At 36.3% G+C, this 26,395-nt stretch overlaps 1 pseudogene; it reads right to left on the reverse strand.

Annotated features, from left to right (window-relative positions):
* Nucleotides 1-18,578: 18,578 nt before the first annotated feature.
* Nucleotides 18,579-19,226, reverse strand: LOC119507653 (annotated as a pseudogene).
* Nucleotides 19,227-26,395: the final 7,169 nt, after the last annotated feature.

The raw sequence follows: 26,395 nt of genomic DNA on the forward strand, positions 1-26,395 counted from the left end.
CACCTTTGAGTACTTTGTATATACCAAACACTGCAAAAATCCTGTGAGATATGTATTATTATCCCCATTTTATATATGGAAAAACTGGAGTTTGAAATTTTATGTAAATTATGCAAGGTCACATAGCTAGGATGTGGCAGAACCAGGATTCAGATCCTGATTAAGTAAGCAAACTTCATGATTTGAACATCATCATAAATGTCACTTCCTCTTTGAGACAGAGCATTAGGTGCAGTTATTACATTATCTCAATACTATGTATCTTGTGTTTATTGAATATCATGTATGCTTAGATGCAAGTCTGCCTTTCTTTTTACATTATTTTAGGCTTATCAGAAGCCACTAGTCTTCCTCCAAAATGTTATTTAGACTTCAAGGTATTCCAGGGTTTTATTTAGGACTTTTATTTGCAAGTGACAAAAACTTAACTAAAGAAAATATAAGGAATTTATTTTCTCCTGTAACCAATCCACAGAAAGGATGGAATTGGACTTAATGACAGATGACAGTTAGGATTTAACCCAGTCAAGTTTCTTTCTCTCTCTGACTCTTGTCTAAGATTCATTCTGTATATCAGATTCTGCCACCCCTCCCCAACCCACTGCCATTCCAAATGTATATTCTCTACAACCGGGAATATGGCTAAAAGTCACTCCAGACTAAAAAACTTCTATCTCTACAACTCAGGAGGCAATAGGGAACTCCAGAAAATCTCCAGCTAGAATTCTCAAAAAAGTCCTCTGGTTCACACTTGTGTTGTGACAATCGCTGTAGCCACTAGGATGAAACAATATGTTGGGGTCAGCATGAGTCAGTGCTTACCTAACTTTTGACTAAAGAATTAGTAGGCTATTGGCACTCCTCACTGGAAACATATGGAAAGAATGAGTGATGTTCCATATAAAAGGTCATATTGTAATTAGAATGATGTAATGGCAAGATAGGATGCTGGTTTACCATAATAATTACTATACAGTCTGTCCTGTAAATATTTTTAGACACTAGGGTTTTGGTGGGTTCCACTTTTTAAAAAGGAATGTTTAGGGGCAAGAGGGTGGTGGATTGAATGGTTATGTATTTTCCCTTTAGATTTAGAGATCTGGTTGCATCAAAGCCACAAGATGTGCAATTAGAAGTACTTTCAATTCTATAGGCAAATCTCACTACTTCCATTTCCATATAGCAAGAAGATCTGGCTCAGTTTGTCATTACACAGATACTCAGGAAAAATCTTAAATAACAACAATCATAGTTCAGATGAATTGCATAAGCCATTATGTCACTCATAAGCTCCTTTTCCTTTCTAAAAATAATTCTCAATCTGATGTCAAGAACTTGCATTTTTAAAATGCCACCAACTCTTATAATGCTACAACAAGGTTTAGTTCTTCACAGAAATTCACATCACCCAAAGGATGCCAAGCTGCAGGTCAAATAATATATGGCTTTGAAGACTGAACTCTTTATTTTAAATTCCTCTTTAATTCATGTTGTTATACTATAATATAAGAAAAGAGAAAGGCTACATATGTTGTCAATTTAATGGCAAAAGTTACATAGAATTGGCTAATTAAATAATAAGTGGATTCTGACTATATTGAAGTGAATGTCAGAATTCATCAGTGTGAGTGTAATTTGACAGGGGTGATAAATCTTGTTCTCTAGGGTTGATATTTTTCAATACCTTGGCACAACCTAGGGCATTTTAAAGTATGCACCAAGAGGACTAGATTAGCAGCAGTCTGATTTACTGACATCTTTAGGGTGACCACTCTAGCACATATCTAAGATATTTAAAGAGCTTAAGCTGGATTAACGCAAACTGAAAGGAGATGGAGAAGATAATAGTATATGATTAAATACCTAAAAATGCTTGACATAGAAAAAGATGATAGTGGCAACTAGAGTCGGATAGGGAAATAAAAATGTTGTATTGAAAGAATTTCCAAGAATGAGGAGAATAGACAAATTACTTTCAGGGCTTACAATTCAGTCTAAACCTTAGTGAAGTGAATGTCAACTAGTCAATGTAAACAACTTGCAATAAATCACTGATATGAATCTTAAATGGTGAAGGAAGTGAATATGCAGAGATATTTTATGTTAATGGGGTTATTCTGATTACCCTTTCAGTTCTTTTGGTCACCCATTTCCTCCCTCTATGACATTTTCCTTCTGCCACTAACTCCTCTTTGCTCCAGATTCCACTGCCTAAATTTATTTTAGTAAGTGATAGACTACATCTTAACCTCTGGGAAATGTTGTGAGTTCACTTTTACTTAATGTAAAGATACAGAAATTTAAAATAAGAGAAGCAGCAGTGCTATTTGTATTGGAGCCCCTCCATCCAAGTAATCTTGGCCTCTATGAAGTCACAGGGATAATCTAGCAAAGAAACTAGTCTGATTTACCGAATCTGAGGAAATCTACTGACCTAATGATGTACAACGGAATCATGGGAAATATGATGAAATGTCTCAAACTCAGCTCTCAGAAGTTTCACAAAACTTTACATAGGCTAAACAGTTTTTACTTTGCCACCTGGTTTAGACTTCCTCTCATCGTTAACAAAGATTGGAAGAGAAAGCCCACAAATGAGAACTTCACGTTCAATGTGAAGGTGTTTGTCTTTAGTGGTCCTGTCTTCTGAGGGTTTGAGTATGGTGACCTCCGTTAACTGAAGCCAATCTACACTTGCAGGCTACAGGACTCCCAGAATCTCAGATCCAGGGATGCCCTTCAGGCTATGTGTTTTCCCTAATAGTAAGCACAAATAAATAAGTTGAAAACCAAGAACATATCTGTCCCATGTAGCAGATATTTTGAATTACAATAAAATGTAGATTGTTACTGAGAATGTGGGTTTTTTAAAGGGCAGAACTAATTGTCATAAAAGACATCATCCAAAGAGTTAAGGGTAAAAGGTTGAGGGCATTATTTAGGTTAAAGAATGGACAGAAATTCAGACTAGAATAGTAAGTAGGATGTGAGTTATCTATTGCAAGACTTTGCCTACAGACCTGGCCCTAAAAATTCGTTACCCTAATTCAATATGTATGACCTTATTTTTAAAGTCTTTCCAATAATGCTACTAAGAGCTAAAGCATAGATTTTGTTACTTTATAATTCAGTATCAGTTGAATTCTATCTTGGATATTACCAAAATATATATTAACTTTCCTAAAATATCCAGAAGCAATAAAATGAAGCAGAAAGCAAAAAATGATTACCTTATCAATTTTATCAACAATGAAACTAATAGGGGCAGCAGCCAACAATTATGGGATACTTATTGTGCAAAACTTATTGTTAGGCATTGAGGATGAAAAGTATACAGTTCAGCCCTTCCATGGCCTTAGTTAATTTCCTTTATAAAAGGAAATTAGTCCCCAGGAGAAGCTAAGAGCCGACACAAACCCAGATGCTTGGAGATGCAGAATGAAAGACATTTGGAGATGCTAAGCTAAGATATTAATCCAGAGTTTGCCTCAGAGAAGCTAAGGGAGGATCCCCAGATGCTAAGAGAGAAATGCCCTGGGAGAACAAGCACTTTATAATTGAGTAAATTAGATGCCAAAAAAAAAAAAAAACCGAAAATACTCTCTACTGATAAATGGTGCTTTTATACTTTTATATGTTGCTGAGGTCTTAACTTTCATAGATAAGAATTGCCTTCTGTGCTGTTTTGTATATATTATGTTCCCCAGAAAAAGCCATATCCTTTGATGCAATCTTGTGGGGGCAGATGTATTAGTGTTGATTAGTTTGGAACCTATTTGTTCAGTGTTTCCACAGAGATGTGACTCAATCAACTGTGGGCAAGACCTTTCACTGGACTGTTTCCATGGAGGTGTTGCCCCACCCATACAGGGTGGATCTTTACTGGATCACTGGAGTACTTTAAAAAGAGCCACACGGGCCCAGAGGCAGAGCAGCTGCAGCTAAGAGAGGACAAAACATCTGAAGAGTAACACTTTGGAGAATGCCATTTTGAAATGCAACCTGGGAACAAGCAGATGCCAGCCACATGCCTTCCAAGCTAACAGAGGTTTTCCAGCTTCCAATGGCCTTTCTCCAGTGCTGATACCCTTTGTTGATGCCTTACCTTGGACACTTTCTGGCCTCAAGACTGTAACTTTGTAACCAAATAAACCCCCTTTATAAAAGCCAATCTATTTCTGGTGTTTTGCAAAAAAGAGCAGCATTAGCAAACCAGAACATTTTCCTAAATGTAACTTTTTTTAAACAAGCTTACATATTTTTTCACTCACCCCAGCTTGTGCTAATACATTTTAGAGTTTAATAACTAAAACACAGCAACCAAAAGGCCTTACACCTTTCAAAGTCATACCTACTATGAGTATAAGTCACTAGTGTACTAATTCTTACCAATGACTTAAAGAGGACAAAAGTACCTAAGCAAAATTCAAGGAGTAAATTGGACATCTGTTGTGCTGGTTTGAATTAATTATGACCTGCAAAAAAGCCATGTTCTTTAATGCAATCTTGTGGGGGAAAACTTATTAGTCTTTTGATTAGGATGGGACCTTTTGATGAGGTTGTTTCCATGGAGATGTGACCATTCAACTGTAGGTGAGACCTTTTGATTAGATTATTTCCATGGAGATGTGACCCAGCCCATTCAGGGTGGGTCTTAATTAGATCACTGGAGTCCTTTAAGAGAACTCACAGACAGAAGGGGCTCAGAGAAGCTGAGAGAGACATTTTGGAGAGAAGCTAAGATAGGGAGTCCACACTTTGTCCCCAGGAGAAGCTAAGAACTGACACAAACCCAGATGCTTGGAGATGCAGAATGAAAGACATTTGGAGATGCTAAGCTAAGATACTAATCCATAGTTTGTCTCAGAGAAGCTAAGGGAGGATCCCCAGATGCTAAGAGAGAAATGCCCTGGGAGAAAAAGCAAGGATGCACAAGAGCTGAGAGAGAGAAAGTAAGAGATACAGAAGTCCAGAGAATTTGAAGAAGACCATTTTGAAGCCAGAACCCAAGAGTAAAGGACAAACAGATGCCAGCCATGTGTCTCCCCAGCTGACAGAAGTGTTTCAGATGCCATTGGCCTTTTTTCAGTGAAGGTATCCTCTTGTCATTGTCTTAGTTTTGACACTTATATGGCCTTAGAACTGTAAATTTGTAACCTAATAAATCCCACTTATAAAAGCCAATCTCTTTCTGGTATTTTGCATAAAGTCAGCTTTAGCAAACCAAAACATTCATAAAAACCAGATTTGTTAATTTGGGCATGGAATACCACTCAAGTATAGTTACTATTATAGCTCTGTAGAATTCCAAATTAAGATATGACAAGCACAAGCATGTTTGAAAGTTTTAAAGATATACTTAATATAGAAAGTGCCTTCAAAATAATATGTAAATTATGATCCAAATTTTGGGAAGGTTTATGTGTATATTTATGAAAAAATATATACTGAAATGCAAAGTTAGTGGTAAGTTTACAGGTCTCTAGCTTTTTCTTTATAATTTCCTTTGTTTTCAAAAATTTCCAACATAAGCAAATATTATCTTTATGTTAAAAATCTATTGGATTGCTTCTGGAAGATGGCAGTTAGGAGAGACAGGGCAAAAAAAATCTCCATGAAAAATACTTGATAAAAGACAGAAAGTGACCTAGAATAACAGTTCCAGCAATGCCTCAGCTGGACCAGGTCTACTAAATCCACAGGGACCATGCACTTGGTGAAACTGGGAGTCTGTATTCTGAAATGAGTGAGAGAGCCCACTGAATAACCAGCAGTCATGCTGCAGTCTGGGGGAAACTGTGGGTTGGCATTTGGAGTCAGACTAGTTTTAAAAACCAAAAAATGGCTGTGGATATGGCAACAAGAACTGCACAGTGAAGCACGGTGGGAACTGCATCCCCACAACCTGTGGGCATGCCTCAATATCTGGCATGGATGATAGCCTTTTGTTCATCTGCTGCTAAGTGTCTTGGAGCTAGGAAGGCAGAGGTTAGCCAAGTTGGGAAAATAACCGTGCTTCATACAGCCATCTTCCTGGCAGGCTGGGAAGGCTCCTGCATGGCACCGGCACTACAGCTCACAGCTGTGCCAAATAACCCAGTGCAACGGGAAGTGCTTTCAACAACTCACCCACATGCCACAATATCTGGCATTGATGACAGCCTTTTGAGCACCCACAACTAATTGTCCCAGAGCCAGGAAGGCAGAGGGGTGCAAAAAAGGGGGGAAATTAACACAACCCATACAGCCATCCTTTCAGCAGGCTGGGAATGTCCATACATGGCCCTGTTTGCCACAGTTCACTTGTGATGTAGCAGTCTTCCCTCAGCAGAGGCCCTAGGAGGGCACGGCTTGGAAGATGGACCCATGCAGAAGTCCCAGGGACCATACAACATTACCAAGGCCTTGTGGGTAAGTGGCAGAGACAAACTATGGCAAGACTGAACTGAAGGTTTAGACTCTTGCAACAGCTTTAAATCTCCAGGAACACCTAAAAGGTTTGATTATTAAAGTCACCCTCCCTCCCAAACCACTCAGACACATGACCCACATTTAGGGTGGGCAGCACCAACTACACATGCAAACTTGGTGCAGCCGTTGGACTCCCACAAGATTCAGGCCCCCACTCACCACAAAGACAAAGTTGGGGAGAACTGGCTTGAGGGGAATAGGTGGCTTGCAGATGCCACATGCTGATTAGTTAGACAAAGTATATGCCACCAATCTGTAGATCTGACAAATTAGAGATAAGTGTTTGAATAAGCCTACATATCCTAAAAGAACCCTATCAAGTTAAGCAAATGCCAAGAGGCCAAAAAACAACACAAAATTTTAAAGCATATGAAGAAACCAGATGATATGGATAACCCAAATCCAAACACCCAAATCTAAAGATCAGAGGAGTGTACTTGAAGCAATTAATCAAAGAACTAAAGACAAGCAATGAGACCATGGCACAGGATATAAAGGACATGAAGACCCTAGAAGAGTATAAAGAAAAAATTGCAAGGGTAACTAAAAATAAGAAATGGTTGACCAAATTAAAGATTCTGGATACTCATAGTACAAGACTAGAGGAAGCTGAAGAGCAAATCAGTGACCCTAAGGATGACAGAATGGAAAATGAAAGAATTAAAGAAAGAATGGGGAGAAAATAAAAGATTGAATTAGACATCAGGGATATGATAGATAATATAAAACATCCAAATATAAAAGTCATTGGTGTTCCAGAAGGGGAAGAGAAAAGTAAAGGTCTAGGAACAGTATTCAAAGAAATTGTTGGGGAAAATTTCCCAAAACTTCTAAAGAATATAAATACACAAACGTAAATGCCCAGTGAACTCCAAATAGAATAAATCTAAATAAACCCACTCTGAGACATATTCTGATCAGATTGTCAAACACTGAAGAGAAGGAGCAAGTTCTGAAAGCAGCAAGAGAAAAGCAATTCACCACTTACAAAGGAAACAGCATAAGACTAAGTAGCGACTACTCTGCAGCCACCATGGAGGCAAGAAGGCAGAGGAATGACATGTTTAAAGTTCTGAGAGAGAAAAATTTCGACCAAAAAAGGAAAAACTCTCCTTCAAATTTGAGGAAGAGCTTAAATTTTTCACAAACAAATGCTGAGAGAATTTGCTAACAAGAGACCTGCCCTGCTTGGATACTAAAGGGAGCCCTTCCAACAGAGAAACAAAGAAAGGAGAGAGAAAGATGGAGAAAGGTTCAGTACTAAAGACATTCAATATTGGTTCATTAAAGGACAATAAGAGGGGTGGAATATATCTGACAAACATGAACCAAAGAATAGGATGGCTGATTCAAGAAATGCTTTCACAGTAATAATGTTGAATGTAAATGGACTAAATTCCCCAATTAAAGGATATAGATTGGCAGAATGGATAAAAAAATATGAACCATCAATATGTAGTGTACAAAAGACTAATCTTAGACACAGGGCCACAAAACAATTGAAAGTGAAAGGATGGAAAAAACATTTCATGCAAGCTACAGCCAAAAGAAAGCAGGAGTAGCAATAATAATCTCAGATAAAATAGACTTTAAATGCAAGGATGTTATGACAGACAAAGAAGGACACTACATATTACTAAAAGGGGCAATTCAACAAGAAGAAATAACAATCATAAATGTTTATGTACCTAATCAAGGTGCCACAAAATACATGAGACAAACACAGGCAAAACTAAAGGAAGCAATTGATGGCTCCACAATAATTGTGGGAGACTTCAACACATCACTCTCGCCTATAGATAAATCAACCAGACAGAAGACCAATAAGGAAATTAAAAACCTAAACAATCTGAGAAATGAATTGGATTTAACAGACATATATAGAACATTACATCCCAAATCACCAGGATACACATTCTTCTCTAGTGCTCATGGAACTTTCTCCAGAATAGATCATATGCTGGGACATAAAATAAGGCTCAATAAATTTAAAAAACTTGAAATTATTCAAAGCATGTTCTCTGACCACAATGGTATACAATTAGAAGTCAATAACCATCAGACTTAGAAAATTCACAAATATCTGGAGGTTAAAAAACACACCCCTAAACAATCAGTGGGCTAAAGAAAAAATAGCAAGAGAAATTGCTAAATATACAGAGACTAATGAAAATGAGAACACAACATGTCAAAACCTATGGGAGGATGCAGCAAAAGCAGTACTGAGGGGGAAATTTACAGCACTAAATGCCTACATTAAAAAGGAAGAAAGAGCTAAAATCAAAGAACTAATGGAGAAACTGAAGAAGCTAGGAAATGAACAGCAAACTAAACCTAAACCAAGTAAAAGAAAAGAAATAACAAGGATTAAAGCAGAAATAAATGACATAGAGAACAAAAAAACAAGAGAGAATAAATAACACCAAAGTCGGTTCTTTGAGAAGATCAACAAGGTTGACAAGCCCCTAGCTGGACTGACAAAATCAAAAAGAGAGAAGACCCATGTAAACAAAATAATGAATGAGAAAGGTGACATTACTGTGGATCCCCCCAAAATTTAAAAAATTATAAGAGGATGCTATGAACAACTGTATGTCAACAAACTTGATAATGTAGAGAAAATGGAAATGAAGACATATGAACAACCTAGACTGACCAGAGAAGAAATAATAATCCTCAACCAACAAATCACAAGCAAAGAGATCCAATCAGTCATCAACAACTTCCCACAAATAAATGCCCAGGGCCAGATGATGTCACAGAGCAATTCTGCCAAACTTTCCAAAAAGAACTGACACCAATCTTACTTAAACTCTTTCAAAACATTGAAGAAAATGGAACACTACCTAACACATTTTATGATGCTAACATCAATCTAATACCAAAACCAGGCAAAGATGCTACAAAAAAGGAAAACTACAGGCCAAACTCCCTAATGAATATAGATGCAAAAATTCTCAACAAAGTGCTTCCAAATTGAATCCAAAGACAAATAAAAAAAAATCCTACACCATGACCAAGTGGGGTTCATTCCAGGCATGCAAGGATGGTTCAACATAAGAAAATCAATCAATGTATTACAACACATTAACAAATCAAAAGGGAAAAATCAAATGATCATCTCAATAGATGCTGAAAAGGCATTTGATAAAATCCAACATTCCTTTTTGATAAAAACACTTCAAAAGGTAGGAATTGAAGGAAACTTCCTCAATATGATAAAGAGCATATATGAAAAACCCACAGCCAGCATAGTACTCAATGGTGAGAGACTGAAAGCCTTCTCTCTAAGATCAGGAATGAGACAATGGTGTCCACTGTCACCACTGCTATTCAACATTGTGCTAGAAGTGCTAGCCAGGGCAATCTGGTAAGATGAAGAAATAAAAGGCATCCAAAATTGAAAAGGAAGAAGTAAAACTGTCATTATTTGCAGATGATATGATCTTATATGTGGAAATGCCATTAAGATGTCAATTCTACCCAAACTCATCTACAGATTCAATGCAATCCCAATCAAAATCCCAACAATCTACTTTGAAGACTTGGAAAAGCTAGTTATCAAATTCATTTGGAAAGGGAAGATGACTCAAATTGCTAAAAACACTCTAAAAAAGAAAAACAAAGTGGGAGGACTTACACTCCCTGACTTTGAAGCTTATTATAAAGCCATAATAGTCAAAACAGCATGATACTGGCACAAAGATAAACATATTGATCAACAGAATTGAATTGAGAATTCATAGACCCCAAGATCTATGGCCAACTGATCTTTGATAAGGCTCCCAAAGTCACCGAGCTGGGACATAACAGTCTTTTCAAGAAATGGGGCTGGGAGAGTTGGATAGCCATATCCAAAAGAATGAAAGAGGACCCCTACCTCACACCCTACACAAAAATTAACTCAAAGTGGATCAAAGACCTCAATATAGAAAATAATATAGGGAAACATCTTCAAGACCTTGTATTAGGCAGCCACTTCCTAGACCTTACACCCAAAGCACAAGCAACAAAAGAAAAAACAGATACATGGGAACTCTTCAAAGTGAGAATTTTCTGTACCTCAAAGGATTTTGTCAAAAAAGTGAAGAGGCAGCCAGCTCAATGGGAAAAAATTTTTGGAAACCACGTATCTGACAAAAGACTGATATCTTGCATATAAAAAGAAATCCTACAACTCAGTGACAATAGTTCAGACATCCCAATTATAAAATGGGCAAAAGATATGAAAAGACAGTTCTCTGAAGAGGAAACACAAATGGCCAAAAAACACATGAAAAAATGTTCAGCTTCAAGCTATTAGACAGATGCAAATTAAGACCATAACAAGATACCATCTCACACTAATCAGAATGGCTGCCATTAAACAAACAGGAAACTATAAATGCTGGAGAGGATGTGGAGAAATTGGAACTCTTATTCATTGTTGGTGGGACTGTATAATGGTTCAGCCACTCTGGAAAACAGTCTGGCAGTTCCTTAGAAAACTAGATATGGAGTTACCCTTCGATCCAGCAATTTCTCTTCTCGGTATATACCTGGAAGTTCTGAAAGCAGTGGCATGAACAGATACTAGCTTGCCAATGTTCATAGCAGCATTATTCACAATTTCCAAGAGATGATAACAACCCAACTGCCCTTCAACAGATAAGTGGATAAATAAAATGTGGTATATACAAACAATAGAATACTATGTGGCAGTAAGAAGGAACGATGTGAAACATATGACAACATGGATGAACGTTGAAGACATGCTGAGCAAAATAAGCCAGGCACAAAAAGAGAAATATATGGTAACACTAATGTGAACGCTGAAAAATGTAAAATAAATGGTTTACAATGTAGAATGTAGGGGACCCAGTGATAGAGAGCAATTAGTGAAGAGGGAATGATAACCAAATAAGAACAGATAAGCTATTGTGGGTAAATTTAACATTCTGGGAATGCCCAGGAATGACTATGGTTTGTTAATTTCTCATGAGTATGGTAGGAATAAGTTCACAGAAATGTTGCTATATTGGGTTATTTTTGTGGGGTAGAGTAGGAACATGTTGGAAGTAAAGTGTCATTTTAGGTTTGTTGTCTTTTTATTATTCCCTTGTTTTGGATGGTTGGAAATGTTTTTTGTTGTATTTAAAAAATTTTTTTTTGATATAGTTAATAGTTAATTAAAAAAAAACAATGAAAAAATATACAGATACCCCCTGAGGAGCTGTGGGAGAATGCAGGGGTGTTGGGCTTCCCCACCTCAATGGTTGCTAATGTGTCACAGACTATGGGGACTGGTGGTTTGATGGGCTGAATCCTCTATCATGGGACTCGCCCTTGGGAAGAATGTTACTGCAAAGAAGAGGCTAGGCCTCCTCATAATTGTTTCTAAGTATCTCCTCCTGAATGCCTCTTTGTTGCTCAGATGTGGTCCTCTCTCTCTAGCTAAGCCAACTTGGCAGCTGAAATCACTGCTCTTCCCTCTACATGAGATCTGACTCCCAGGGGTGTAAATCTCCCTGGCAGTGTGGAACATGACTCCCAAGGAGGAATCTAGACCCGGCATTGTGGGATGGAGAACATCTTGACCAAAAGGGGGATATGAATGAGATAAAATAAGTTTCAGTGGCTGAGAGATTCCAAAAGAGCTGAGAGGTCATTCTGGTGGGCACTCTTATGCACAATATAGATATCCCTTTTTAGGTTCTAATGAATTGGAATAGCTAGCAGTAAATACCTGAAACTATCAAACTACAACCCAAAATCCTTGAATCTTGAAGATGATTGTATAACAGTGTAGCTTATGAGGGGTGACAATGTGATTGGGAAAGTCACATGGATCATACTCCCCTTTGTCCAGTGTATGGATGGATGAGTAGAAAAAGTGGGTTAAAAAGAAAACTGAATGAAAGATAGGGTGGGATGAGGGGGATGATTTGGGTGTTACTTTTTACTTTTATTTTTTATTCTTATTCTGATTCTTTCTGAAGTAAGGAAAATGTTCAAAAATAGATTGAGTTGATGAATGCATGTCTATATGATGGTACTCTGAACAGTTGTTTGTATACCATGGATGACTGTATTGTATGTGAATATATTTCAATAAAACTGAATTTAATTTAAAGAAAGTTATTGGATTAGCGTAACCAAGGAAACCAGATGCCTAGACAACAGAAAGCTACATATTACACTAGGAAAAATGAAGATATGGCCCAGTCAAAGAAACAAACTCACACCTCAATTAAGATGCAGTTGAGACACTATTTCAGTTTAGTGAAACAATCAATTTTCAAAGAACTATGCTAAATCAATTCAAAAACCAAGCCAATGAGTTCAGGAAAGATATGGTGAAAGATGGATATAAAGAAAACACTGGGTGAACATAAGGTAGAATCAAAAGTTTGAAAAAAAACAACTGGCAGAATCTATGGAAATGAAAGGCACAACATAGATGAAAAACACAATGGAAACAGACAACAACAGATTTCAAGAGGCAGAAGAAAACACTCAAGAACTGGAGAACAAGACATCTGAAATCCTACACACAAAAGAACAGATAGGAAAAAGAATGGAAAAATATGAGCAATGTCTCAGGGAATTGAATGACAACATGAAGCACATGAATGTGTGTGTCATGGGTATCCCAGGAGAAGAGATGGGAAAAGGGGCAGAAGCAATAATAGAGGAAATAATCAATGAAAATTTCCCATCTCTTATGAAAGATATACAATTACAGATCCAAGAAGCACAGCATACCCCAAAAAGAACAGATCTGAATAGACCTACACCAAAACACTTAATAATCAGATTATCAAACATCAAAGACAAAGAGAGAATCTTGAAAGCAGCAAGAAAAAAGCAATCCATCACATAGAAAGGAAGCTTGATAAGACTATGTGAGGATTTCTCAGAAGAAACCATGGAGGCAAGAAGGAAGAGGTGTGATATGTTTAGGATACTGAAAGAGAAAATCCTAAATACTAAAGGGAGCAATGCAGACAGATAGGAAAAGACAGGAGTGAGAGGTTTGGAACACAATTGTGGCTGATCATAGCACAACAATGTAAGTACTCTGAACTAAGATGACTGTGAGTATGGTTGAAAGAGGAACGCTAGGAGCATGTGGGACACTAGAAGGAAAGAGGAAAGACAAAGACTGGGACTGTGTAATTCACTGAAACCTAAAGTGCTCAACAATTGTGATAAAATTTGCAAATATGTTTTTACATGAGGGAGAACAAATGAATGTCAACCTTGCAAGATGTTAAAAATGGGGTGGTTTGGGGGAAAAATACAATCAACACAAACTAGCAACTATAGTTAACAGAAACATTGTATTATGCTTCCTTTAATGTAACAAAGGCAATATACCAAAGCTAAATGCCTATAAGTGGGGGATAAAGGAGGGTATGAGATTCTTGGCATTGGTGATGTTGTCTGACTCTTTTATTCTACTTTAGTTCAATTCTATCTTTCCTTTTGTTGCTTTTTAGCTGTCATTTTCTTCTTTCTGTTTCTTTTTCTTTTGTCTCTCTACCTTCTTTGATTATTCCTCCTTCTTTGTGGAAGAAATGGAGATGTCCTTATATAGATAGTGGTGATGGTGGTGAATGCATAAATATGTGATTATACAGGGAACCATCAATTGTTCACTTAGGACAGAATGTGTGGTGGGTGAACAAAACTGTCTTAAAAAAAAGGGTTGATGAAAAAACCTTGAGGGCACTATACTGAGTAAAATAAGTCAGACACAAAAGGGCAAATATTGTATGGTCTCACTGATATGAACTAATTATGATATGTAAACTCATGGACATGAAATATAATTTCCAGGACATAGAATGAGGCTAAAAAATGGGGAGTGGTTGCTTATTATGAGCAGAATGTTTAAGAGTTTGAACTTAAGTGTTTGGAAATGGACAGAGGTGAAGGTAACAAATTGTGAGAATACCTAACAATGCTGAATGGTTTGTGAAGGTGGTGGAAAGGGGAGACTTAGTCATGTGTGTCACCAGAAAGTTGGAGGTTAAAAGATGGGAATGTGTGAAACAGTGAATCTTGTGGTGGACAATGTCTGTGATTAACTGTACAAATATTAGACATCTTTTTCATGAACTAGAACAAATTTATGACACTATAACTAGAAGTTAATAATAGAGGGGTATGTAGGGAAAAATATACCTATTGCAAACCATGTACTACCATTATAGTATTTTAAAATTCTTTCTTCAACAGTAACAAATGTACTATACCAATACTATGAGTCAATAATGGAGGGGGTGGTTAAGGATATGGGAGGATTTGAGTTTCTTTTTGTTTTTGTTTTTATTTCTTTTCTGGAGTAATGAAAATGTTCTAATAATTGAAAAAAAATTTAATTGTGTTGATGGATGCACAGGTGTATGATGGTACTGTGGGCAATTGATTGTGTACTTTGGACGATTATATGGTATGTGAACAATCTCAATAAAATTGAATTTAAAGAAAAAAACAGATTTTCTTTAAAAGCTTTACTGAAAAGAGAAAGAGATATTAAAAATAAAATTGCTCATGAGGGAAAATAATGTGGACTGATGAGCTGGTACAATTTAGGGAAAGCTGTGAATAATGTCTGGATTTTGTCCAATAGGCTGCAACTCTATGTTCATTGTGGAATGTGAGCACTAGTGCACTGGAATTTTCAGCCACAGATGCATTTTCAAATCATAATATATTACCTCATATTGTCACAAACAAAGAGCAATAATAAGTAGATTTATAGAAAAAAAGTCATTAAGATTCTAAATATTGGCAAGCAATTCAAACAAGAATTAAAAACTGATATTCTAAAAAGCTATTAACTGTACTTGTGTGCAATGACAGGCACAATTGATTATTACTGACAGTTTTTATTTTAAAATTGTGAATCACATAGTTTCAGCATCAGAAAACAATGCAAGCTAAACTTCTCAGTTATTTATTGTCATGGGTAATGTTCCAGTTTGCTTATGCTGGCATTATGCAAGATACTAGAAATGGATTGCCTTTTATAAAGGGGGTTTATTCAGTTACAAAGTTACAGTCTTAAGACCATAACATCTCCATGGTAAGGCCTCAACAACAGGGTACCTTCACTGAAGGATGGCCATTGGCATCCAGAAAACCTCTGTTAGCTTGGATGGCATGTGGCTGGCATCCACTTGCTCACAGACTGCATTTCAAAGTGGTGTTCTCCAAAATGTTGCTCTTAGGGCATTTTGTCCCTCTTAGCTGCAGCTCCTCTTCAAAATGTCACTCTCAGTTGCTCTGAGTTTCTTATGTTTGTCAGCTTGTTTATATGGCTCCAGTGATTTAATTCAGACCCACCCTGAACGGGTGGAGTAATACCTCCATGGAAATTATCCAATCAAGGTCTTGCCCACAGTTGATTGAGTCATATCTCCATGGAAACACTCAATCAATAGGTTCCAACCTAATCAACACTAATAAGTCAACCTTCACAAGACTGCCTCAAAGAACATGGCTTTTTGGGGGGAGACATAATATAGCCAAACCAGCACAGGTAACTACTGGATTAGAGAGTAGTTTTATTTCTTTCTTTGTCAAAAGGTGAACATCCTAAAAAATAAAACTGAGTATTTGAAACTCTAAGACAAATCAGCAAAGTACAAGTAAATATGTAATATTATCAGTATCAAATTCCTGAATTTCCCTTTTACCCCTCTGTCTTTAACCGGTGAAAACTTTTGTTAAATGAATGGTGACAAATGAGTGATTTTTAGACTTCTAGAACTACTGTAAATGAAAGGGTGAAACTGTTAGATATTACATATATTTGCTAACATGATTTGAGATAATTCCAAATTATTGCACTTATAAAGTATATGCACTATATGGGAATTTGTATTTTATATTTTGATGAATTTAGGCAATCAATAAAACATTGTAAGTTGTGTGCAACATTGTAAGCTGTGTGCACCAAAGAGCAGGATTAACTTACCGTTCACAATTTTAAAAATATGTATATATTTTTAGAGGAAAATACTTTTTGCAAACAGACTCTTTTTTGAACTTTGTGCAGTATCTTCTCTGAAAGGTTGAAAGAGTTTTCTGGCGGTCATGTAACCAACCATTTATCTTAAATAACTAGAAAGTCAATGCCATTTAAGGACCACTGACTTATAAAGGTTATTCAGATGGCAAGACAGCATATGTTCACATTATAGTAATTGGTTCTGATGACTTGGGGTAGATCTTTCTAGTTAATAAGTATATTCCAAAGGTTTACTTAACCTATTTTTGTGGGTTTTTTTTTTCTCCTTTCAAACAAAAAAATAAATGAAGCTTTGCATTTTGCTTGGGAAAAATATACAGAAGACATAACATCTATACTTTCTACAGACTGATTTTGTTCTTCCTGATTCTGTGTTTAGAATTGGTCTTCCAAGGTGAAGTATGTTTATTTACTTATTGATTTAAAAAATTGCTTTGGTTATAGCAGAAAACTCAGTTTGTTTTCTTGTAGCAAACTGATTACCCATTTATATATGGAATATGATAATTATATTATTTATATATGTTTGAGATGAATACTTGAAAAGTTATCCACATGTGGTACTTTTGCATATTGTGCATATTTTCAATATAAAAAGGGTGGCTGTAAGACATGAAACAAAAACAAAAAACAAAAAAATCTTTAGAATTGAGAAAAACTTTGAACATTAAAAAAATTATTACTGTGAAGATGGCAGCAAAAACACACCACTGTCACCCTCTCTTCTTAACTCTACATTAGGTAGCTACTTCTGACTCAAGCAGCAGGTGGGCTGAGTAGGTGGGGAAAGATGGGAGTCCTAGAAACCTTGAGCTCTGCTGAGTCTGCATGAAAAAGGCTGCTGTGTATTTTTCCACCTCGGAATGGACAATGGCGTGTGGACCAGTAACAAAGGGCCCTGACACAACAATCAGAGAAATATTTTGGACCAATTTCAGTCCATGGAGAGCCATATGACTGACTATCTCTAGGGGATCTATTGATTTCCCTGATATCTGAGGAGCTGCAGGGGAATACAAATAGATGGGCTTACTGAGTTCTTTTTACACCCTCTACCTAGGGGATTTATCTTCGCAGTTGAGGAATATAGAAGTAGAGAAGCCTCTTCTCATTCCAGATAGGGTCCTTATGATTTGCAGGCAGAGCAGACAGCGCAGCCTTGCTCTGTAGCCAGCCCACAGGTCTAGAGACCATTGAGATTAAAATCACTTCTGGGTTTACCACTGCTTAAGATACCCTCGTGGCTGGCAGAACCCTGGTGAGTAGTCAAAGAAAAATATCCACTCACTTAAGGGGATCCAGCAGCCATAAAGAGAACAAACAAGAAGAAAAATAGGACTGCTGGAAGGAGCAATGGGAGCTTAAATTTAAATAAGAAGAAAAATAGAACTGCTGGAAGAAACAATGGAAGCTTAAATTTAAATACAAGCAGAGTACCTGAGCACCTAAGGAGATTCCCAATATGGCACACTCGCAGTATTTCCACTAAATTAGAACTAGAAAAAACAAATCTCTAGGATTTCTGAAATTAGAAAAAAAAAAAATGGATACATGAATTGAATGAAGCAATGGTGTCTATTATGACTGATAGCAGCCTTGAACCTCAACTGGAAATATCTCAAAACAGAGCAGAAATGGCAAAGGAGAGAAATCGTGAAGGAGAAAAGGGGACTTGGAGGGAATATGAAGAGGACCCAATAAGAGTTCCAAAAGAAGAAAAAACACATGGACAACATTTAATAATTCAATAAATAATAGAAGAAAATTAAGTAAAGCTTATGATGTTTTCTAGATAATGAGTTCCAACACCAGCAAGCGGGATAAGAGGTTCATGACACAAATATATTTGAATTAGTTGAATCAAGCACCAAAATACCAAGATCTGATATTTTTACCAACAACTCAGAGGCAACTGAAGTACAAAGAAGCTTTAGAGCCAGCACCCATTCTTTCTGTTCTTCAATGCCAGTCTGAGTCTTTGTAAGTGACCCATCACTTTTAACTATTTAATATGGCATGGAAAGTACAGTGCGCTAATGCTCCATCATTTCAATTAAGAGCCCCCAGGGAGGGAAATGGCTGAAATTTAAAAAAAAAAAGATAAAAATAAATTTCCATTAAATAAATCCGTAGCGAGTTGATTATGTTGCAGAATCATATCTTCCTGTTCCAATTGCATGCTGGAAGTAAACACCTTGGGCTTTTTTGTCTCTACTGCATAGAGGTCTGATTGCTTCCAGCTAAAAAATGGGAATTTGCTGGCATTAATTCAGGCAGCTTTTTAAGGTCTATGCCTGAATACACAATCATTTGTTCAGCACCAGCGTTGGCTAAGATCTCACCCCAGGAGTTGACAACAGTGTTGTGTCCCCAGGCAATATAGGAGGCTTGGTCATCCCACACTGGAGATGCTGTGGCCACATATTCCTGATTACCAACAGCCCAGCCTCACTGAAGCAACTCCCAGTGGGCTGGTTCAACGGTCAAATTAAAAGCTCCAGTATACACTAACAGCTGGCAGCCTCTGTTTGTGCAGATTTGTGCAAGCTCTCCCAAGTGGATGTTGTAACAGATGCTCAGCACCACTCTGCAGTAAGGAGTATCAAATGTGGAGAAACTATCACCAGGATTCAGTCTGAGATCCTTGAAATTTAGTTTTCCCAGGAACATCAATGTCAGTGTCCCAGGCGCCTTTGTTCTTCAACTGTAGACCAGTTGCCGTAAGTGCAGACATACACAGGTGAACTTCTTTCCTCTTTCACATCTTGCTATGAACTTCTTGTCACAAGGTAGCTCTCTGAACATAAGTTCCCCTAATAAATGCTTTTGGGCTATATCATTTTTATTAAGGGAAAGAATATATTTTTGGGGGGGGAAAGAATGCACCTTACCATTTCTAAATAATAAAGATAAAAAAAAAACAAAGTAATTAAGGTCACAGTCAAATTTAACAATACAGTCAATAACTTGATTATGTATACATGTGTATAAATATGTGTATATATGTGTGTATGTATATATATGTATAACTTTATACCATTTTTAATAGAAAATATGTATTTTCATATGTCTATTGAACATCCACAAAATTTAATCATGCATTTGGTCACAAAGAAATAGTGACATTAAGTTTCGGGTGATAGGGATGTTATCAGCTATAGTTTCTGATTATGACAAAGTTAGAAATCAATAACTTTAAAAACGACTAAAAAATCTTAACTACTTGGAAATTAAGGTACACACCTTACATAATCCTTGGATCAAATAGGAAATTGAAACTGAAATACAAATTATCTTAAAAGCAAGAAGAAAAGAAACCATAGCAAAATCTGTGGAACACAGTAAAAGCTGCACTTAGAGGAAAACTTATAGCTCTAAATAGCTTAATTATTAATGGACAGACAGTAAAATACTACTCATCATGAGGTCTTAGGAAAGGAACAGCAAATGATAAAAGCTGACTTAAATAAATAGAAAACAATACCAACTACGAAATCAAAGCAAGTATGAATAGATCTAATAGCTGGTCTTTTAAAAGATTTTTTTTTAAAAAGCCCTCTGCAGCCTGGTTAAGAAATGAGATAGAGCAAAATAAATTTAAAAAAAACATTGGAATTAAGAAAGAAGCATAATGTAGATCCAGAAAGAGATTAAAATGATAAAAAGAGAGACTGCTGGGAAAGTCACAGACTTACCTAGCAGCCATCTCTCAGCCCTCACCTATGGCCTGTCCCCTGCCCCTCCTTTTCTATTGTGTGCAAATGTTTCAAAAGGTTTCCATTCTGTAGTGGGAAGGAGGGTGGTTAGGAGATGGGGGAGTGAAGGTGAAGACATTAGGTCTAATGGAATGGACTGCGGCTGGCCATGCTGTGAACCCATAACCAGGCACAAGCAGCCCTAGATGCACCATACAGAGAACCCACTCCAGAGAGAATATGGGCAATGCAATTCTATGATCACAAATTTGAAATTATAGAAAAAGTATATAAAAAAAAAAACTAGGATTGATCCATGAAGAAGTAAACACTTTGATAGATCAATAACAGAAGAGATTTAAAAGATGATTAAAGATATACCAGTAGGAAGCATACAACTACCAAATAGCTCCACAGCTAAGTTCTATCTTACCTTTCAATAATAAATAACTGAAATGCTCTTTATAATTTTCTATTTTATCATTTAAACATTAAATTTAATAACAAACCTTAAAAAGGATAATGAAGTAAAAGAAAACTAGAGACCAATCACCTTATAAATATGGATGAAAATATGGATGAAAAATTCCAAATAAAATAACAGCAGATAGAATATTGTAAGATGCGAAAGAAAAATATGTCATGACCAATCAAGGCATATTCCAGCAGTGGAAGGATAGGACAATATCAAGAAAATGTAACAAATTCATTGATTAGTGTATCATCCAGCTAAAGGAGAAAAACGAAGTTATCATTTTAAGAGATGCTGAAAGGGCATTTGATAAAATTCAGCAGCCATTCCTAATAAAAACCATAAGTAAAACATAAATAAAAATGTGGTAGAAATAAAGATTTTTTTTATTGTGTTTTGATTCAGAAAACTCACAGAGACACTTAAAAAATTTTATTGAGGTAACATAACAAAATTTGCCATTGTAATGATTTGTAAGTGAACTGTTCAGTGTTAATTACATTTGTAATGTTATGCTACCATCACCACCATTCATTAGCAAAACTTTGCATCACCCCAAACAACCTCCATACCCATTAAGCATTAACTCCCCTATACCCCTTGTGACCCAGCCTCTAGCAAACTTATCTTTGTTTTGTCTTATTTTGCTGTGGTCTCAATTCATCACAGTCACAGAGTGACACTGTCTGGTGGTGCTCTGTTAGCTCAGCCTAGCTGGGATTGACAGACAGGCAAGCAACTTGCAATATCAAAGCCTAACTGCAAGCATCAGGTCAGTTTCTGGATGTCAGGGACTGCTGTTCTCTTTCTCAGAATCAATCCTACAGAAATAGTCATACAAGTATGGGTATCAGGGAGTATGTGCATTTTAAACTTTAAGGGTTTTCCCAAAAGGCTGTACCACCATATATGCTACCAACTAGGATGGGGTGACGAAAGGGGAAATGGGAAGCCCCAAGGGGCAATTCATTCTAATGAATAAATTTGCTCAGAGCTGAATCCTATAGCCGTGATACTTTAGTTTGTTATCTCCGTAAAGGACAAGTAGGTAGGAGGAAAAAAGGGGAGAGTACTTATTACTTAGAACCTTAATGCAAGCTTTTTATTTCTGTCTTCAGATCAGGGTCAACATGTTACTAAACATGCAAAACGAGAGAAGCCTCATGATTTTTTCATATCTTTGTCCTTTATTTTCTACAAAATGGGGAAGAAGAGATTTTATTATAAACAATCCTTTAGAAACGTACGGTTGTATTCAAAGTGAAGCCTCTGTCTGCCATTTTTTTCCTAGGAAACAGACCTGCTGCTTTCATAATTGGTAGTTGGTAGTTTCTTTTACTTATCAGTTTTTTAATTGATGGTGTCTTGCTTGATAGTTGACAGGGACCAAGCAAGCAAGAAGAAAGGGTTTTTTTTTTTTTTTCTTTTCTTTTCTTCTCTTTCTGGCAGAGAAAAATGGTTGGGAAAAAAGAGCAAGCAGGAGGATGGCACTACAGTGTAGCATGGAGAGGTATCACAGCACCATGAAACGGTCCATAAAGGTGAATTTAGCTGAATTAATTCCCAATTTTAAAGGTTTTTTTTTTTGTAGATTAATTTAACAGATTGGCAGGTACTAGATTAAGGGGTACCTGAAATCCCACAGCATAGGATCATCAGTCAAAAGAAAATCTTAAAAAATATTTTATTAAATGTGGTTCTGGAGCTCATCTGGTCTCTTCAAAAATACCTTTCTCTGTAGGTTTAAGGAGGTATTGTTTTATTTGAGAATCACCCAAACAACACCCTTGCCAATATAAGATTTATTTTTCTAATTCAATTTTGAGATATATTCACAAACCATACAATCATCCAAAGTGTACAATCAATTGATCACAGTACCATCATATAGTTGTGCATTCATCACCCCAATCTATTTTTTGAACATTTTCCTTGTACCAGAAAAAGTAAAAATAAAAATAAAAAAATAAAAGTAAAAAAGAACAACCAAATCATCCCCCCTCCCACCCTATTTTTCATTAAGTTTTTTGTCCCCATTTTTCTTCTCATCCATCCATACCCTGGATAAAGGGAGTGTGATCCACAAGGTTTTCACAATCACACAGTCACCCCTTCTAAGCTATATTGCTATATAATCGTCTTCAACAGTCAAGTCTACTGGGTTGCAGTTTGATAGTTTCAGGTATTTACTTCTAGCTATTCTAATGCATTAAAACCTAAAAAAGGGTTATTAAGCAAGATTTATTTTGCTTAATTCTTTAGTGTGCCAAATTTTTTTGTTATTTTTGTTTTTAACAGCTCTGTAGTCCTCATATTACTGCAGTTATAGACAGCAGTCACTATGTTCAAGGGCTTCTCCGGTGTGTTTAAAAATGAATTCTTTCTGCTCTAAATTATCACTTGTCTCCTCTTCTTTTTCCTGGTCATATGTTTTATCTCTTTCCATGATGGTAATAAAGACCTCAAAAAATAAAGATGCATTGAGGACCAGTCTTGTTTTATTTTAAATGCATTCCCAAGATTATGCTAACCAATTTTCAAAGCCTGCCTTATTCTGGTCTTATCTTACCTATTTGTTTTAGAAAACCTAGATTAAAGTTGTCTTCTTCCTACATTCAAAGTCCTAATGAAATAATTAGTTCTTTTCACAATCAGTTGGTTCCAAAACTCATAATTTTAAGAGATAGGAACAAGTCATAGGGTTTTTCTTTTTCTTAACAAAGTCCTTTTTTATTTTATTTTATTTACTTGTTTATTTTAAGGAGCTAGTAAGTGCCTAAGCCCATGGGCAGTCTGACTCCAGAGCCCTCATTTTTAAAAAAACTTTTACAACACTGTATCTAGCAAGCAACAACTCCTTCTTTTCTCCTCCCCCTATTCTCTTGTATTTTCTAATCTACTTTTTTGTAACTGCAAATTTGCTATTTCTAGCTATATCATATAATTAATATCATACAGTATTTATCCTTTCATGCCTTGCTTATTTCACTCAGCATATTTTCAAGGTCCGTCCACATTGTAGCATGTACCAGAACTTCATTCCTTTTCACGGTTGAATAATATTCCATTCCATGTGTACACAAAATTTTGGTTATCCATTCATCTGTTGATTGCTGCTTGGGTTGTTTCCACCTTTTGGCTGATACGAATATTGCTGCTATGAGCATTGGTGCACAAATATCTGTTTGAGTCCCTGTTTTCTAGTTCTTTGAGTATATACCTGGTAGTTGAATTGCCAGGTCATATGGTAATTCTGTATTTAACTTTTTGGGAAACCACCATGCTGCTTTTCACAGCATTTTCAGCATTCTACATTCTCACCAACAATGTGCTGAGGGTTCCAGTTTCTCCAAATCCTCTCCACCACTTGTTATTTTCCATTGTTTAAAATAATAACCATCCTAGTGTGTGCAAAATGGGTATCTTATTATGGCTTTGATTGGCATTTTCCTGATGGCAAATGATGTTGAGCATCTCTTAATGTGGTTATTGGCCATTTGTATATCTTCTTTAGAAAAAATGTCTGTCTGAGTCCTTTAACCATTTTTTGAGTTATTTGTATTTTTGTAGTTGAGTTGTAGCGGTTCTTTGTGTATTCTGGGTATTAAGCCCTCATAAGATGAGGATTTAGCTCTTAAATTACCATTCCTCCTCTTATCCCTTTTCTCCTCCACAAAATTGTTATATCACATTTTTGGATTTCACTGTTTAAGTTATTATTAATATGTAAATATTACATAAACTTACACATTGTAATGAACTTTTGATTACATTTCTTTTGTTGTACAACTTTTAATTATCCCTATAGTTTAAAAAGTCTCATTTTTCTGTGCTAAGTTTTTCATCTTTCTAGGATTAATTTATCTCCAAACTCTGCAATCAAAGTGAAAATATCCTTTCCATTCGTTCACACACATTAGAAATTCTATCAGTTTCACATGCTTTTTAAGACACCCCTTTTGCAGCATTTGTGCTTCCTGCTCTCTGCTGGACTGTTTGCTCTCTGGGTCTTCTGTGTAATTATCTCCTGGGAATTCCCTTCACCTTTCAGTCTAGATTTCCATTTCCTTACTTCCATGCATTCTTCTTTCTTGTTTAACTCTTCTTTCTTTGATGTTAACATTGTCCAGTAGATCTTGAGAAAGTATGTATGGGAATAATTTTTGAGTCTTCGTATTTCTGAAAATGTCTTTATTCTCTCCAAATAGTTCAGTGATAATTTGTCTGGCTAAAACACTCTATGATGGATATATTTTATCTATAACACTTTAAGGGCGTTTATCCATTGCTTCTCTGGTTTCCGGTGTTCCTTTTAGGAATCATTCTGATTCTTGTTTCTTTTCACAAATCCTGTCCTTTTTTTTGCTCAGGAAGCCTTTGAGAATTTTCGTTTTTGCAATGGGATGAAAATATTGATTAGTGCCTTGGTGTGGGCCTATTTTCATCCATTGTGCTGGGAACCAATGAGCCCTTTCAATCTGGAGATTTTTGTCATTCTGTTATGAGCACTTTTCTTGTATCAATTCATTGATAATTTTCTTTCTTTTAAACTCTGATTTGTCAGATGTTGACACTTCAATCTGGTCCTCAAATTTTCTTATCTTTTCCTCTGTTTTCCATCTATTGTATTTTTATTCTACTTTGGTGAGATTTATCTTACAACTTTTCTATTGAGTATTTCAATTCTATTTTTTTATTTTAATAGCTTTTTTTGTTACACTAGATATTTTTAAAGCTGCTGTCACCACTGCTGCGGTTGTTTTTCTTCTCTTTCTCTTCCTTCTTCTCTTTCTTAATGTATCAAATAGCTTATTTTTTCTGAGAAAATTATTTTAAGTTTTTATTCTGTTTCCTTCAGTGTCTAGATTTTCTATGAATTCCTTCCCTCCTCCTTCTCTTCCTCCTTGCCTCCTTCCTTCCTTCTCTCCTTCCTTCCTTCTTTCCTTTCATCTTTATTTTCTTTCTTTTCTTCTTTCTTTCTTTGTTCCTCTTCCTCTTGCTATTTCTCTCTTCCTTTTCTTCTTTGGTTTATTGGAACTATAATGCTAAAAGTTTTCTTCAAATGTCTGGTGATGTTTGGTTGCCTGTCCATATTTAAGAGACAATCACCAAATAACTGTTTGGAAACTCTGAGTGCATAGGCAAGATTTGTGGACCCATACATTTCATTATTTGGTGATGAGGCAGGTACCCAGCTGGTTGTGGAGTGACTCCAACTGTCCCGAACTATGGGCTTTTCTTTTGGGCCAAGTTCCCTTAAGAAGGATTCCGTAGGCTCTTCTCAGCAGTTTTACTATTGACTGTCAAAGTCCTTAGAGCCAAAGGGGAAAGATTTCTGGAAATTCTAATCTTTGTGTCTCAAAGAGTTTTTGAGTTCAAGACTCTTGCTAAATCTCTTCAAATGATAAAGCATAATTTTCAGTCAAGGTGGCAAGCAAAGCCATTGTTGTATGGGCTGAATGAGGTAGGTGATCAAGGATATACCTGCCATCTATGGAAAGTTTTGGTCAATCCTGTTTTCAGCCCCTGCTCAAACCCAGGCTTCAAGCTAATGCCCGATTAATTATGCTATCTAGTTGTTTGGTCAAGCAAGTACCAAACAATTGTTACTGTGAGGACATTTCATGGACTTAAATCATCAGTAAATTGATAGCATTTATGGCTGATTACATCTACAATCAACCAAGAAGATGGCTTTCAACAATGAGAGAAGTCTCATCCCATCAGTTGAAGACT

Source organism: Choloepus didactylus, chromosome 13, assembly GCF_015220235.1.
Source record: "Choloepus didactylus isolate mChoDid1 chromosome 13, mChoDid1.pri, whole genome shotgun sequence".
Lineage (NCBI taxonomy): Eukaryota > Metazoa > Chordata > Mammalia > Pilosa > Megalonychidae > Choloepus > Choloepus didactylus.